The sequence below is a fragment of the Furipterus horrens genome, unplaced genomic scaffold (assembly GCF_987537825.1).
Source record: "Furipterus horrens unplaced genomic scaffold, mFurHor1.1.pri manual_scaffold_11, whole genome shotgun sequence".
In the NCBI taxonomy this organism is placed as follows: domain Eukaryota; kingdom Metazoa; phylum Chordata; class Mammalia; order Chiroptera; family Furipteridae; genus Furipterus; species Furipterus horrens.
The window spans coordinates 76,449,934-76,466,936 of record NW_028327181.1 but is presented as its reverse complement, the minus strand read 5'-3'; the positions used below and the strand labels follow the sequence as shown (position 1 = coordinate 76,466,936).

General features: G+C 41.6%; 1 non-coding gene across 1 annotated transcript; it reads right to left on the bottom strand.

Annotated features, from left to right (window-relative positions):
- Positions 1 to 15,211: 15,211 nt before the first annotated feature.
- TRNAD-GUC (transfer RNA aspartic acid (anticodon GUC)) lies at positions 15,212 to 15,283 on the bottom strand. Its single transcript has one exon. It is a non-coding gene; the product is annotated as a tRNA-Asp (tRNA).
- Between the last annotated feature and the right edge of the window lie 1,720 nt (positions 15,284 to 17,003).

The following is a 17,003-nucleotide window of genomic DNA, read 5'->3' as shown; positions in this document are numbered from 1 at the left end:
GAAATTCATAAGGCTGTATGACCCATTTTTCTTCCCAAAGGGAGCTGGTCCGTGAGATTCTCCTATCGGAATCCCAACAAAGAATTTCAAAATTTCAGAACTGGAAGGGACTTTAGAAACCCATAACTTACAGGGAAAAAAACTGAGGCCCAGACTGGAGAAGTGATGTGCCTGAGTTACAGAAAATTACCGTCAGAACCACAAAGATGTCAGAGGCCTACTCTGCTCAGCGTCCTGAATGCTTTTGAACCTCAAACTGAATCAGAGAGGAAGTGGGGGAGGATTCAAAAGTGGTTGTTGAACATTAGAGTCAGGAAATGGTGATTTGGCTGTATCTACAGATAATAGCATTACCACTTCCTGTGTTAGCTGATGCTAAAGGAGGGAACATGGTAGGAGATTCTGGAGAAGATAATATGATAGTTAAGTGACAAGACTTCGGAATCCCACACAATTGTTCCCACCCAATCCAGCTTGTTTCTCAGGTCACTGAGGGAAACACAAATCTGATTGTTCAGGGGGGTTTATTGGTTGGTGTCCAACACAGAATCATGAAACCAAAGAATAATGGAGTTTACAGGAACTCCAAGAGGATATCTAGTTTGGCATCATGGCTTCTGGTAACTAAACCATCTAGGACAGATATCAATAATTTGATTGTCTTTCTTTTTTATTAAAGGAAATAAAGAAATAAGGCTTGTTCCAGCTCTAACACCCAGAATTCCATGATCTCTAAAATGAAGACTTCCCAGCCTTTTCCCAATATCTGTTTACAATGTTTGATTACACAAGTGCTAATACACATCTTGTAAGTCTCATTTTCCCTTGCCCCAAGCTTTGGTCATCAGCTTGGCAAACACAAAGGGTATGTTCAACTCCCAGAGGTTACTGCAGATTTCAGATCAGAATTGGCAGGTGCAAGAAAACTCTTTCCAGTGTTTCATTAAGGAAGAGGAGGAAACCTGTTACGTTTTACTCATGTTGGTCTAAGTTTTTAATATTCCAGCTAATAGGATAACTCAAGGCAGGGCAGGTATGTTATTTGGAGTCAAGGTTACAGGTTCAGTCCTCATTGGACCCATCAGTTTCACAAAAAAAGGAAAAAGGAAACAAAACACAACAAACCATTCCTGGTCCTTGGAACTTCTCTTAAACTTAACTGCAATGTGGCCGTGGGTATTCCTTTAGTCACAAAGGGAAACAGGAATGCCATTGTGGGTTCCTTCTTTCATGTATTCATTCAACATTTATTAAGCCCCTACGATGTTCAAGGCTCTAGGACACAAATATGTAGAGACAAAAAAATATGACCTGGTATTTGTTGACTATCACCATCCTCATGATTAGACCCCCAACACGTAACCTACAATGCTATATTAATATCATCTTCATGCCAAAAGACAATGTGACACTCTTTAACAACCAAAATACTTGACTGTTTAATGCCTCAGTATTAACTCAGTGCCCAAAGATGTTTAGTGCCAAAACAGAGGCTCCCAAATAAATGCTCAATTAATGTTTTATGCAGACCATGAGATGCAGGCTAATGTCCATCCTAGACAGAGACAGCATGGGCAATAGACCTCATGAGGTGGTTTGAGAAATGTTATAAGACCATCTGCTCACAAATATCTTTCTCATTCTGATGTGCTATAATGCCTAAATTTTTTTGCCATAAGGGTCTTAACTTTGATTAAGGTATTGCCTCCAGCAAGTCTGAGTGAAAAGGAAAATAATCAATTTCATTTCAGCAGACATAAACTGAATACCTGTTATGTGTTAGGAACAGTGTCAGGTAGTAAAAATACGTAATAAACAGGACACAAATTACCTGGCAGGGCTAACATGTTGCTACATTTGCACTCTTTATCTCATTAATACACATCAGTTTATCAGATTAGTAGCTGTCCTGAGGGGCTGATGTAGGACACGGGCAGGTAAATTTTGATAGGATATGAAAGCAGGAAATGTCTAAGACACTGAGCATTTCCCAGAAGAATTCAGGCCTGGGTGACTATTAACACCAACTTGAATGACTGGGTACCAAGGAAATGTGGGGAACAAAAGGGATCTGAAGACAAGAAACTTCTATTTCACAATATTTTTCCTAGGAGCTCTGATCTTTCCTCTGGAATCTTCCCATCTTTGGTCAACCTTACTAAATCCCTGGTTCAGATTTGGGCTTCCTCAGTGGCTTCTCTTTGTGCTAATAAAAGTTTTAGTGTGGGCACCAGGTACTACCAGGTGAGATTAATTTAACAATTTTTTCCAAGTCCATTGAATCAATAGCCTCCATCTGTCAAATGTAACTATCTCAGTCTTCTTTCTCCTTTCTTGTGTCTTCCTAGTTTTTCCAGGGTATTTACAGACTTGCATTATTCTGCCTTTGCCAACACATTTGATTCTTTTTGTTTGTTTGTTTGTTTGTTTGTTCTCTTGGCTCATTTGGAAAGTATATACATTTGCTATGCTGCACATGAGGTGTGGCATCTCTTCCCTTTTATCTGACAGAGACTTCAGTACCCCCACGGACTGGGCCAGAAGGGCTTAAGAACAACCACATGCTGCCTTGCACTCAAAGTTTGCCACTGAGTCTGGCCCATCTGCAGACTTCATCCTTACTTTGTAAATTTCTATCTACAGTTTCATCTTTTCAACAACCTGGATTTTTTTAACGGTCCTTGTATTAATGAAGAGTCTGTCGACTGTAAAAGATGGAAACCCAAATCAAATAACCTTAGGCAAAAACAGAAATTGTCACCAAAATTCCAAGGAAGGATTGGATAATTGAACATAGAAGGGCAGGACTATAACTAGGCCTTAAATACAACTGATCTTTGAGCCCTGGATTCTATTGTTTCTTAGGCCATAGGTGAGTTGTGGCCGTGGGGACAGTGTCACACAGAAACATAGCAGCTCCTACACAAACCAAGTAGCTGGAAGTAGGGGAGAGAAGACAGTGCTAGGCACCACAAATTGCTGTTTCTAGAAGTGGATAGGGTTGCACACCTCTTATTCTTCAGATCTGCCTGTATATATGCCTGAATCAATATAGAAGAGGTTCAAATTCTCACAGGGCTTCTGGATCCTTGAAAATCAGGGATGTGATCAGATAGGGAGTAGATCCTTACTATTTGTCAGGTTTCAGGGGGGGGTTGGCCGAGGTAGAGAAGGCCAGCAGTTAAATGTTGAACAAGATGGTTTATTGAGTATGTGACATGGCAGGCTAGGGTCTTGGAGTCAGACTCCAGCAGCTAGGGTCAGGGCAGAGTGAGTTTTTAAGGAGTTCCGAGGCTTGGAATATGGAAACAGCACAGGACAGACTAAACCACCACCTCCTTATATGGCCAGAAGGTTGGTGATTGGCCCAGATGCAACCTCCTGATAGTCGCCTGAGTCTAGGGAAGCCAGGAGTGGGGCGAAGAAGGTGAGCCGCCTCATGGTGGGCTTTTGTTTGGAATGGCAGACTTCAAAATGGGGGGATTCTACCTCACACCACTCATTGGAGACTTGGTTCTAGCCTGATTGGGTGTTATACTTCTATACTTGGTGTTATATTTTTGGTTGTGTAATGTTCAGAGTGGATCCAGATTCCAGAGATAACAACTTGCGCCCTCCTTAGCCAACCCTCCCCTTCTCTCTATCTTTCCCTAGGTCAGTAAATGGCACTATGGATAATCCAGTAGTTCAGTCTGGAAACCAGGGGGTCATTCTTCATTTAGCAGATAGAACTGGTCAACTCTGCCAGTTCTATCTGCTAAATATCTTTAAAACTATCCACTTCTCTCAAGCCCTGCTGCCACCATCCTTGTCCAAGCCACCATCACCTCCCACCTGTAGCCCTTTAGTTATATACGCCACCAACCCATTTTTGATCTTATAGCCAATGATCTCTTTTTAAAAAAGGATTTGTTCATGTTCCTCCCCTATTTAAAACCTTAGAAGCTTCCTAATATTATGTTTCTAACCCTAGCCCCCACCATCACCACCATGCTTGACCTCCTGATTATCTCCTCTGCCCCAACTTTCACATGGTCCCCTTAAAGTATCTCCCCTTATCCAAAGTTTCGATTTCCATGGTTTCAGTTACCTGCTGCCAACCATGGTCCAAAATTATTAAGGGGAAAACTGTAGAAATAAACAATTGATAAGCTTTAAATTGTGCAACATTCTGAGTAGCATGATGAATGAAATCTTGCACCATCCCACTCCATTCTACCTAGCATGTGAATCATCCCTTCGTCCAGCGTATCCACATTACGTATGCTACTGGTCATTAGTTACTTGGTAGCTATCTAGGTTACCAGATCTACTATCAAGATACCACAGTGCCTGTGTTCAAATAACCCTTATTTTATTTAATAATGACCCCAAAATGCAAGGGTAGTGACACTGGCAATTTGGATATACCAAAGAGAAGCTGTAAAGCGCTTCCCTTAGGTGAAAAGGTGGAAGTTCTCCACTTAATGAGGAAAAAGAATCATATGGTGATGTTGTTAAGATCACAATAAGAGTGAGTCTTCTGTCCATGAGATTGCAAAGAAGGAATAAGTAATTCATGCTAGTTTGCTGAGAGAGACAATGTTTACAAAACTTTTATTACAGTATAGTTATAATTTTCTATTTTATTATTAGTTATTATTGTTATTTTTACTTTGCCTGATTTACAATTTAAATGTTATCATAGGTTTGCATAGGAAAAAAACATAGCATATATAGGGTTTGGTACTACCCACTATTTCAGGCATTCACTGGGAGGTCTTGAAATGTATCCCCCGCAGATGAGGGGTGCTGCTATATTCCCTGTCATCTTCAGTCTCAGATTTCTTCTAGTTTCTCAATGAGCCACAATCTCTTCCACTTTAATTTTTTCACATGTGCTCTTCCCTCTCTCTGCAACACTCCTTGCCCTACCCTTCATTCAGCCAACCACTAATCATGCTTCAAGTTTCAGTTTAAACATCATTTCCTTTGGTAACCATCTTTGGTTCCCTAGGCTGGCTTGTTTCCCTCTCATTCATTCCTGTAGCATTTAGGACCTGCCATTCAAAACTCATGTCCCATCTGTAATTACTTATCTACCACCTGTCTTCCCTGCCAATTGCAAGCTCTTTGAGGGTTCGGATGTTTTCTATCTTGTTCACCTCTGCATGCCCAGCACCTACTATGCCTAGTGCATAGTAGGTCCTCAACAAATGACTGTTGAGGAAGGTAAGGTAAAACTATTGGTTTTTTTTTTAATATTTTTTATTTTGAAATCATTGCAAACTTACAGAAAAGTTAGCAGAATACCTGGCACTCCTGTATACCATTTACCTAGATTCATCTACTGTTAACTTTTGCCACGTTTGCTTTATTATTTTCTGTTTATGTAAATTTACATAATTTTTTCCTGAATCACTTGAGAGTAAGTTGCAGACAGCATGGTCCTTTATCCTTAAATATTTCATTAGTATTTCTTAAGAATGAGGACATTCCCTTAAATAATGTCCAGTACAGTTATCAAAGTGAAGAAAGTTAACAAAGATACATGAGTTCTAATTCTTTTTTTTTTTTTTTTAAGAGAAGTAGAAAGCACTGGGGAAGGGTGGCAGTTAAGGATTAAGTGCCTGCATTCACAGGGTCATCTCTCTCTCTCTCTCCCCGCTTATTCAGGGGATTCTTCTTCAAAACCTAAAACTGCAGTCTGGAAGGCAATGCCTTGCTGTTTGTGTCTGATTTTTTTTTTCTGTGTGCCCCTCCTTTGCTTCAGGAACTTCTCTGCACCGATGTCCATGGCTCCTGCCCCCCACAGCCCTCTGGCAGGAGGCTGGGAGCCTCCGGAGCCGCATGGCTTGGTCCCAGAAAGAGGGGGAAGCGCAGCCCACCGGAAGTGGAAGTGGGAAGGAAAGATAAGGCACAGAAGTGGGAAGATGGCTCCCAGAACACATAATCACACGTGGGCATTTCCGAGTCTCCGAGAAGGGAAGAGAGGCTGTGGGGGGAGAGTAAGATTTGCACACCTTGGCTCCTACGACCATCCTGCTCGGCTGAGTGGAATACCAAACAAGAGTGTCCCAGAGCCGCGCTTCACCTCAGCCAGGCAATCGACAGGAGAAGCAGCCAGCGAGACCGACAGACTGTCACTGGCAAAATGAACTGTCACCTCCCATTTTTCAGAGGCGCGCTGGGATGAATTGCAGCCTTGAACCATGCGGCCCGCTGCTGATTGAGTTCCGCTGTCTTAGAACCCCTCCGAACAAGGCGAGTTCATTTCAGACTGACGTCCCCCCCGCTTATCAATTTAGGCCCCAGTAAAATTAACCGCTTCGGAGCTGATTTGTTCCCTCCCCCTGCTTGGATTCTGCATCCGGAAAGGTCACCAAATAAATCTCTTTGGGTTCTGCTAGCTTAGTTCGCAGCTTGGAGTTGGGGTCTCAGAAGAGGAGACTGAGCCAAACGTGTCCCAGGCCTGAAAGTTTACTGCGGCTGCCTCACAGCCAAGTGGCCCACGGCAGCGGTGTGACAGGCCAGACCTTTGATAGCTCTGCGTCGGCCCCCATCAGCTTCTCTGTAAGAAAAACTATGGTTGAGTAGGATTGGGTAACCAAGGATGGAGGTGCTACGGAAGACCCCTCTAGTCTTTCATCAGAGACCTCTCTGTGCATTGTTCAGCTTCACTGAATTTTTCTGCCCCACCCCCTCAAGAGCCCTCATCCCAAAGTGATTGTATTTGGAGGCCATGTGTTTGGGAGGTAATTAGGGTCAGATTAAGTCATGAGGGTGGACCCCCCCACCACAAGATTAATGCCTTTATAGAAGAGGAAGAGACAGGAGATCTTTCTTTCTTGGCCATGTGAGGATACAGCAAGAAGGAGAAGGCAGCCATCTGTAAACCAGGAAGAGTGCTCTCACCAGGAATCAGACCATGCCAACACTCTGATCTCCAATATCCAGCCTCCAGAACTGAGAGAAATAAATGTTTGTTTAAGCCACCCAGTCCATGGCATTCTATTATAGCGCAAACTAAGACAACATCCTCAGGGCCTTACATATGGTAGTTGCCCAATAAATGTCTATTAGACCAAATAAGACTTGATATTTGCTTGAGCATCAATGATTAGTTTGAAAAGTTTGAATAAGGAAGCATGAACAGGGCCTTGGTGGGAGGTAAGGAAAAAAGGGATATTTTATACAGGGATATTTTTACTCTCACAGCCATTCATTGGGCCTCAGTCCATGCTAGAAACCCTGTGGGAAGTTGAAATGCAGCTCTTTGGAGCACAGCAGAGTCCTCTGTGTCCAGAAGAAAAAGTGCCTTCTGCCCCCTTCTCCCCACTCCCCCCTACACATACAACATACACAGCTTTTCTGCTCACAAAGGCCTACCCATCAAGCCTAATTAGCAAATCCTATGGCTTCTCTTCCCTTCCACATCTGGGGCACAAGTGGTTTCCTCAACAGTTTTTTGAACCTCTTCTCCCCACAAAACACTGTCAGTGTTTGTTTCTGGAGATACAACTGAACATTCTCAGGATGAGTTTTAAAGTCTGCATTCCCACATACTCTCTGCCTCTCCTGGAAGCATCTATTTCTCACCAAAGGCATCCCATCTTAGAGGGACAGGATTCCCTTGGGAGACTATGCAGGAAAAAAAGACTGTGAAGACTTCATACAGAAAAGCTGGTACTCTCTTTGGCAAGGCATCAGGGTGAAGGTCAAATAATGTCTATGCTCCAGCTATTATCTACAAACTGGCCAGATTAGTGGTCTCTGCTACTTGAAAAGAACGAGTGACATTTTTGCTTTTATCCTAATTGTTTATTTATGTGTTTTCATTGGGAACTTTTGGCCCTATACCTGAAGTAAGGAGACCTAGTTTTCAAATCTAGCTCTATATTCCCTAGCTATAGGACTTGAGCAAATTACTTAACTTACCTAAAATTTATTTTCCCCACCTATAAACCTAATCAGTTGTTAAAAAATTCCAATAACTTCATGTATGTGAAAGCTTTACTAAACTACAAAGTTGTATATAAATGTTGGGGTTTGTTCATGTTAGTTCTAGCAACAAATATATATATATATATGAGAATATATATGAGAATAAATGTGTATATATGAGAGTAAATGCCATACAGTATCTCAAAATTTGATCCAGCAGTTCCATTTCTAGAAATCTATCCCACAAAAGTGCTCACATATGCAAAAGGATATACATATGAGGAATTTCACTGCAGCTTGTTGAAAAATTGAATATAAATTGCATGTTGTCTATAGAGGATTGGGTACATATATTATTGTGCATATATAATCTACAACACTGCACAGTGGTAAAAAAATAAGATAAAGCAAATAACTTTTATGGACTTCTGGTTAAGATGGCAGCATAAGCAGACATGGCTCACCTCTTCACCTAACCACATCAAAATTACAACTAAAATATAGAATAACCATCACTCAGAACCATAAGAAATTGAGTTGAATGGAAGTCTGACAACTACAGAATTAAACCACACCCATCCAGACTGGTAGGAGGGGTGTAGATGCAGAATGGGCTGGGCCCTCACCCACATGTAGTGGATAACAATTCAGGAGGGAGAAGTCCCAGCCCCACACCAGGGTTCTATTGCCAGGAAGGTAAGTACCCACAACTTCTGGCTGCAAAAACCAGCAGGGATAGAGTCAATGGAAGAAACTGCTGGATCCCCAAGCACTTCCTCTTAAAGAACCCACACATGGCCTCACCTACTCAGACTCACTGCCTCTGAGCTCCAGGACTAGCGTAGCACCAGTGGCATACAGAGAGAAACTGAGATGTATGGCTTCAGAGCAAGCAGAGACCATTGTCCCTTTTCTAAACCCTTCCCCCACCAACCCACAGAACTGGCAAGCTGGTGCCATATCTGAGACTCTATCAATCTGACTAACACTGTTTGACCTGCCTTGGTGATCCCCAGAGACTCTGCCCCACCCAACTTACAGGCCTACCCAAGCTGCTTTTCCATATGAATGGCTGGTCTTAGCTCTGCTGCACAACTTCCTAAATCCCCTCAAATAAACAACAGCTGACTTCAGTGAGCGCCAGGCCCAGCACTAGAGGCAGCCAGCCTAGATTCACAGTTTGGTTTGCCGGGGAACCTCCAAGCCCAGCACAAGTAACAACCATCTCAGATTGCTTTATAGCTCAGGCAGGTTGGCCTTGGGCAAAACACAGGTAGGGGCTGACCTTGGCCTGCACCACCAGGGAAACCCCAGGGCCAGCACTCCCAGTGGACAACCACAGACCACATTGGAGCACCACCACCCTTCCCCTGCACAGCTGTTCCTCCATGGAGGGCAGAGGTTGGTGGTCAGTGGTCATAGCCAGTTCTTGCAGCTGACTGGCCTAGGTAAATCCCTGCCATTGATCTTCCAGCAGCAACCAAGATTCTACTAAAAGAAGATGGTGTACTCAGTCGATACAAAGGGTCCACCTTGAATACCCAGCTTGGGTGAAAGGGGAGGCTATGCCACTGGACCTTATAGGATACCTAATATATTAGGCCATGCTACCAAGAGATGGAGTCAAAGCAGGTCTATGTAATACATAGAAACAAAACAGAGAGGCTACCAAAACAAGGAGAGAAAGAAATAAGGCCAAAATGAAAGAACAGACCAAAACTCCAGAAAAAGAGCTAAACAAAATGGAGATAAGCAATCTATCAGATGCAGAGTTCAAAACACTGGTTATAAGGATTCTCAAGGAACTTAGTGAGGACCTCAACAGCATAAAAAAGATCCAGTCACAAATGAAGGATTCACTAATTGAAAAAAAGAACAATTTACAGGAAAACAACAATAGAGTGGATAAAGCTGAGAATCAAATCAATGATTTGGAACATAAGGAAGAAAAAAACAACCAATCAGAACAATAAGAAGAAAAAAGAATCCAAAAAAATGAGGATAGTATAAGCAGCCTCTGGGACAACTTCAAGAGGTCCAACAGTCACATCATGGGAGACGCCAGAGGAAAAGAGGAAGAGCAAGAAGTTGGAAATCTATCTGAAAAAATAATCAAAGAAAACTTCTCTAATTTGGTGAAGGAAATAGACATGCAAGTCCAGAGTCCCAAACAAATTAGGTACATAGAGGGTCACCCCAAGACATGTCAAATTAAAATGCCAAAGGTTAAAGATAAAGAGAGAATCTTAAAAACAGTAAGAGAAAAGAAGTTAGTTACCTATAGGGGAATTCCCATAAGACTGTCATTTGATTTCTCAAAAGAAACTTTGCAGGCTAGAAGGGATTGGAAAGACATATTTAAAGTCATGAAAAACAGAGACCTACAGCCAAGATTGCTTAACCCAGCAAAGGTATCACTTAGAATTGAAGGGCAGATAAAGAGCTTCCCAGACAAGAAAAAACTAAAGGAGTTCATCATCACCAAACTGTTATTACATGAAATGTTAAAAGATTTATTTAGGGAAAAGAAAAAGATCAATACTATGAACAATAAAACAGCAATAAATACATATCTATCAACAACTGAATAAGAAACTAAGAAACCAAGAACAGAGACAGAATCATGGATACAGAGAGTATTTTGATGGTTGTCAGATGGGAGGGGGGCAGCGGGGAAATGAGTGAAGTGGTGAGGGGATTAAGAAGTACAAATAGGTAGTCACAGAATAGCCACGGGGATGTAAAGTACAGTATAGGAAATGGAGTAGCCAAAGAACTTATACACATGACCCATGGACATGAACAATGGCGTGAGATTGCCTGAGGGAGTGGGGGCTGCTGAGTGGAGGAGGAAAAAGGGGGATAAATCAGGACAACTGTAATAACATAACCAATAAAATGTAATTAAAAAGTAAAAAACAAAATAAAGAACATTTAGGTTGTTATAGTCACGCATCAGTGTCAACTTATGTAAATTAATAGGTGTGGTTATCTTTAGATACTTGAGTCAAGAAGGATCATAGAAAAACACATCCAGCTATACCTTAGGGAAATAACCTAAGCTTTAAACAAAATGGGATCATCCCACATATAATAGTAGCATTTTCATTTACTATATCTTGAACATCTATTTAGGTCAGTACTTTTTTACTTTTATAATTTAAAAAATTTGCATAATGAAACAGGTGAAGGATTATAAAGATAATTCCCTGGGTTAACTGTTTTGAAAGAAGATTTGTAGGTAGCGTAAGTATGTTTTCAAGAATACAAATCTATAACATTCTAGTAGAGTAAGAGCAGCCTCTGGTTATATGTTGAAACAGCTTTAACTCAAGAATAAGACATCCAGCACTCTTGTCCCAACTCTACTATTAACTTACAACATGACATCAGCCAAATCACTTATCTGGGCCCCAGTTTCCACATCCAGAAAATGAAAGTGTTAAAGTACATTCTCTAAGGTCTCTTCGAGCTGAAAAGTTGATGGTTCTATGAAGTCACTTTTCAAAGATTCAATAAAGAATGTTTATATATAATAATAGTCTGGTCGTTTCTGGCACTAATAGGAAGACTTTAAACGGGTCTTAAATACTCAACTTACAATGCAGAGCAGCACACTAAGAATGTTTTTATTTAAATAAAAAGCTTCTTGCCCTCAAGGAACCTGTAATTTTAAAAAGAAAATAAGACAGTTGAATTAATAGAAATACAGGAGTACTAAGTTTTGCAAAAAGAATGTGCAAAGTGAGTTTGTTCAGAGAGACTAGTGGAAGTTAAATTTATGTTCCTAGAAGCCCTAAATTTCCTCAGAGGTTTCCAAAGGTACTTCAGGGACAGGGCAAGAGGCTGAGGGAGTGACTGCTGCCACCTCTCCATCCCTGGCTTAGTCAGAGCAGCTGTGTTCTTCTGTATCATGTATCTAAGAAATTTAAGAAAGACTTCTAAAGAAATAGGGCTGCAACAATAAAATTTTAAAATCCACTGGCTTAGATGATTTCTAAGGCCCATCCCATCTTTAAGGTTTTACAATTCTGTGATGAAAGATTTATATAAAATAAGTTTTTGGGTTCTGTATTCAGTTTTGCACATTCATGGGAAATTAACTTCATCAAGATTAATGCTCCTGTAAAACAAATAATTATTTTGTAATATGAATAATGAACTCTGGATGTATCTATTTAACAGATTCAGATTTTTCTGTCCCAAATTTTCTGAATGTGAGGCACATAATTACAAAAGAATAAGATGGGAACATGAGGCAGGCAAAGGGTTATAAATAAGATTTGCAAGATCCCTGGGACACATGGAAAAGCTGTTGGTTTCATCAGTGAGACAAAAGATACTGATCTAGAGCTAGAATTCCTGTTTCATAGAACACTCCTCAGACAATACATGGAAATCGCTACAATTGCTAACTGCTTTCCATGCACTTTCATTTAATCCTCCCAACTCCGTGAGACGGGTATTATTTTATCTCCATTTTACAAACAAGAAAGCTGGAACCAGGGATGGTATTTTGCTTAAGGTCACAGAGCCAGGGTTCAACCCAGGGAGTGTGACAGCAAAGCCCATGCTCTCAGCCACCACAAGCTCTACTCCATGTTGCTATTGGCAACTCGCAGATGCTAGGCAGGCAGCTTGCCCTCCAACCACCAAAGGAGTCAAATGGAACTCTGACTCCAGTTCTCCTATAAACTTATTTTGCCTCATTATCCAATCACAGAGAAGGTTTTTCACTTCCCTCATCAAAGCTGGCCCTAGATAAAAATCAGGGTAGCTGCAGTTTGTTCACCCTCCCTCTTCCTGTATCAGCAGCTTCTTCTTCACACCAGGAAGAAACACATTCTCTTCCAGATCTGCTCTCTGCCTTCCAAACTGATAACTAGTTAGTTAATCTCATGTGTATGCCCTGGCTGGTTTGGCTCAGTGGATTGAGCGTCGGCCTGCGAGCTAAGTGTCGCTGGTTCGATCTTCCAGTCAGGGTACATCAGAGAAGGAAAACTGACTCCAAAAAACCTCCGCTGCCTTGCGGCATACCTCTTCAGGGGAAAGGCTAGGGGAGTAAACCCCGACAGAAAATCCGGAGCCGGAGTCCCTAAGGCGGTTTGACGTTGTAGTCAACACCGGCAACTCCTGCGGCGCACCTGAAGCCAAGCTGTATTGACTCCGTCTTTCCCTTGGACCCTTCAGCTGCGAAGAGAGGGGGGGTCTGCTGCATGGGCAACAGCAGACCCTCCATATCACCCTGCCCAGGCTCTGTAGCTTCAGCTTCACTGGAGAGGACACTCCAGCGTCATCGCAAGATGTCGATTCAACATGGGAGGAGACAGATACCGTGTCACTCCCGAGTCGGACTGCACAGCCATTCTCGGCGGTGCAGATAGACTCTTAAGAAGCTACACCATCGTCTCTCGAGACGGACGGCTGCCAAATCTCATGTGTAATAAGTGCTAATGAGGTTAGCTGGGGTTAGTATGACTTCTTTTAATAATGTGTTTTCACTTAAACTAGGAACAATTCCTTGACCTAATATTAGGAATGATTTCTGATGGTGATTCCACTATGCCAGTATTCAGAAATCCTGGGAGTAGAGAAGTAGTTGGCGGGATGGTTTCAAGAATGCCTATTTAAGAACTCCTAAAACCATATCACCCACCTTCCTTGTGTAGAAGAATCAGAACTAAAATGGCAAAGCACATAAATATTAATACTGGGAGTATATGTGATCTCTACCCTGACCAACTGAGTTGACCAAAGATATAAACTTTGATCTGCTTCAAAAGTTTGAGTTCTCGCACTGACCTTCAAGCCAGATTAGGGTCACCTGCATGACAGACCTCCCAAGGAGAAAGGAGCCAGCACCGCATTTGATTGGTATGAGACTAGGCTGTCACTGATGGCAGGAATCATCTAAAAAGTCCCTTTTGCTGTACAGATCAGGAAACTGAGACCCAGAGAGACAGGTGTTTGTTTAAGACCATGAAGCCAGAGCCAGGAATGGAACTAAATATTTTATTTCCTTGAGTCAATTTATATTTCCTTGCTTTTTAATTTATTTAAAGCACCATACACATTAGTTATTCTTTAAAAAAAATTTGTATAAGTCCTCACCCAAAGATATGTTTATTGACATTAGAGAGAGAGAGAAACATTGATGTGAAGGAGAAACAAACTCACAACCCAGATATGTGCCCCAACTGAGAATCGAACCAGCAACTTTTTGGTGCACAAGACAAGACACCAATCAACTGAGCCATCTGGCCAGGGCACATGTTAGTTATTTTTAATTCTATTCCATACAGGGTTTTGAGTAACCTGAAGAATCTAACCCAAAGGAATTGTGGCTATGGCTTCTGAGCAACAGCATTCAAATCTCAGAAAAATGCATCTAATTAGTAGAACTTAATTCACATCCAGAATCCTAGCTGGAAAATATCTAGTTTTCCAGCCTCTGCAGTACAACAGCAACCAACAAAACAAAATAAGACACCAAAACCTGTGAGAACAGATACCAAGTGCTAATTTATCTTATCCAGTACATTAGGTATTATATTTTTTAGAACACTCTTAAAGCGTTATCAAGTTGAAAGAATTGGTATTTTGTTTTAACTTATATTTATTTAATTATTAGTAAAGACGAACTTTTAAAAATGCATCTATTAGCCTTTTGTTTTACTTCTTTTATAAATTACTAGTTCTCCTTACCTGTTTTTCTTTGGGGGTATTTGTCCTTCTTTTTTTCTTAGAGATTTGTAGCAACACTTTATCGTCGTCGGCAGTCGTCCGTCTCCAGAGACGATGGTGTAGCTTCTTAAGAGTCTATCTGCACCGCCGAGAATGGTTGTGCAGTCCGACTCGGGAGTGACACGGTATCTGTCTCCTCCTGTGTTGAATCGACATCATGCGATGACGCTGAAGCTACAGAGCCTGGGCAGGGTGATATGGAGGGTCTGCTGTTGCCCATGCAGCAGACCCCCCCTCTCTTCGCAGCTGAAGGGTCCAAGGGAAAGACAGAGTCAATACAGCTTGGTTTCAGGTGCGCCGCAGGAGTTGCCGGTGTTGACTACAACGTCAAACCGCCTTAGGGACTCCGGCTCCGGATTTTCTGTCGGGGTTTACTCCCTTAGCCTTTCCCCTGAAGAGGTATGCCGCAAGGCAGCGGAGGTTTTTTGGAGTCAGAGTTTTCCTTCTCTGATGTGCCCTGACTGGAAGATCGAACCAGCGACACTTAGCTCGCAGGCCGACGCTCAATCCACTGAGCCAAACCAGCCAGGGCAAAAGCACTAGTCTCCCCGTCGGGGAATTGAACCCCGGTCTCCCGCGTGACAGGCGGGGATACTAACCACTATACTAACGAGGAGCGCAACACTTTATATACTAAGGGTATTAATCCATTAACTTAAGACCATTTTCAAAATGTCTAATTTTGCCGGGAGTTGGCCCTGATCTGACTAACCCAGCTGATGGTCTATTTGTTGGGCATCCCCTCAATACTTACATATTTAGTCTGTTCTATGGATATCAGTTTTATTCAGTGTATGCACATGCCTTTTTTCCCCCCACACTCTCGACAGCAGAATAAAGTTTGTTTATCAGAGAAATAGGACCACTGCTGAGCTCTGCAAATGTCAAGGACAGGCAAACACCAATGGTCTGGTATCTGGAGACGAAGGCACAGAAGCCAGAAAGTGGGTGATCTCCCTTGTTCAAGAGTATGATGAAGGTCTAAATGCTGTGAGGTCAGTTAGCAAGATAGGGTGGAGAAATCAGATCCTGATGACAGGACACTGCTGTTCAGGCAGACATTGTCACATCATAAGTTAAAAAAACACATCTAAATGGCCTTGATTTTCCTTTATACTTCCTGCCTAGGTAGGAGGATGTGGTCTCTGGAACTAGCACCACAGAGATGAATAAAATGGCTTTAGCTGGTTCAGAAAGTAGTACATAGAGTGGCAGCTGCATTTAAGTCCTTAACTGTTGTTGTAGATATTTAATTGTGTTCTATGTCTTAACAAATATACTGCAGTTTGGCAGGTTATGTAAATAGTTTACCCAATATTGACACTTCGTTCTTTTTGGCAGAACTGCCTCTCACGACAGAGATTGAAAATAGCAGATTCTTCGCTTTCCAGGTTCCTTTGCAGCTAAAGATGGCCACATGACCCACTTCTAGCCACTGAAAAGTAAGAGAAGGATTATACTGAAAGATGTCTGGGGACATTTTTCTTCTAGCTAAAAGAATGAGTATGCATGAGACTCCTACCCTTTCCCCCATGTCTTTGAACTTAGTTGTATGAGGACATGATTTCTTCAACTATGGCAATCCCCCAACAACAAGCTGAAAGACCAAGAGCCAACACAGGGTAAAGAAACAAAAGCAAGAAAAAAACCTGGCCAGTTGTAGTATTTTTCAGCTGATGAACCAAAATAGGACCTACACTTCTTTTTATGTGAGACAGTAAAAATTGCTATTGAGGCTTTTTTGTTAGATATTCTTGTTACCTGCCTCTGAAAGCATTTTTGATCTTTCCAACTACAAAATAATACTGGAATTGTGAGTATATAAAATATGTTAGTGTGTGGATAAGTACCAGATGGTGTAATAACTGACACCAAGATATGCTATAGACATTCTGATTTAATTGGTCTGGGTACAATCCAAACATTGGTACTAAAAAAAATTTAAAAATTAAAAAAAAAAAGTCTCACCTCAGGTAACTCTGATATGAACAGGTTTGACAGCCTCTGATCTAGTCCAACTCTTTACAGTTGGGGAAACTGAGGATTAAGCAGTGTGACTGGTGGAGATCACATTAAGCAAAGTTTAAGTCAAGAAGAGAATTTTGCAAAAAGCTCTTTAGGATCACTTCTTCTCCTTATCTTGGCACCTCAGTGTTCCTCCCGCTAGATATCCAGTGTCCTCTTTCTAACCCTTGTCTGCATCGAGTGCCCAAATATTTCACCCTCAGGAAACTGCTGGACAACTAGCAAACTAATCTTTTATTTTTTTCTTTTAAGATTTTATTTATTTATTTTTAGAGAGAGGGAAAGAGGGAGTAAGATAGGGAGAGAAACAT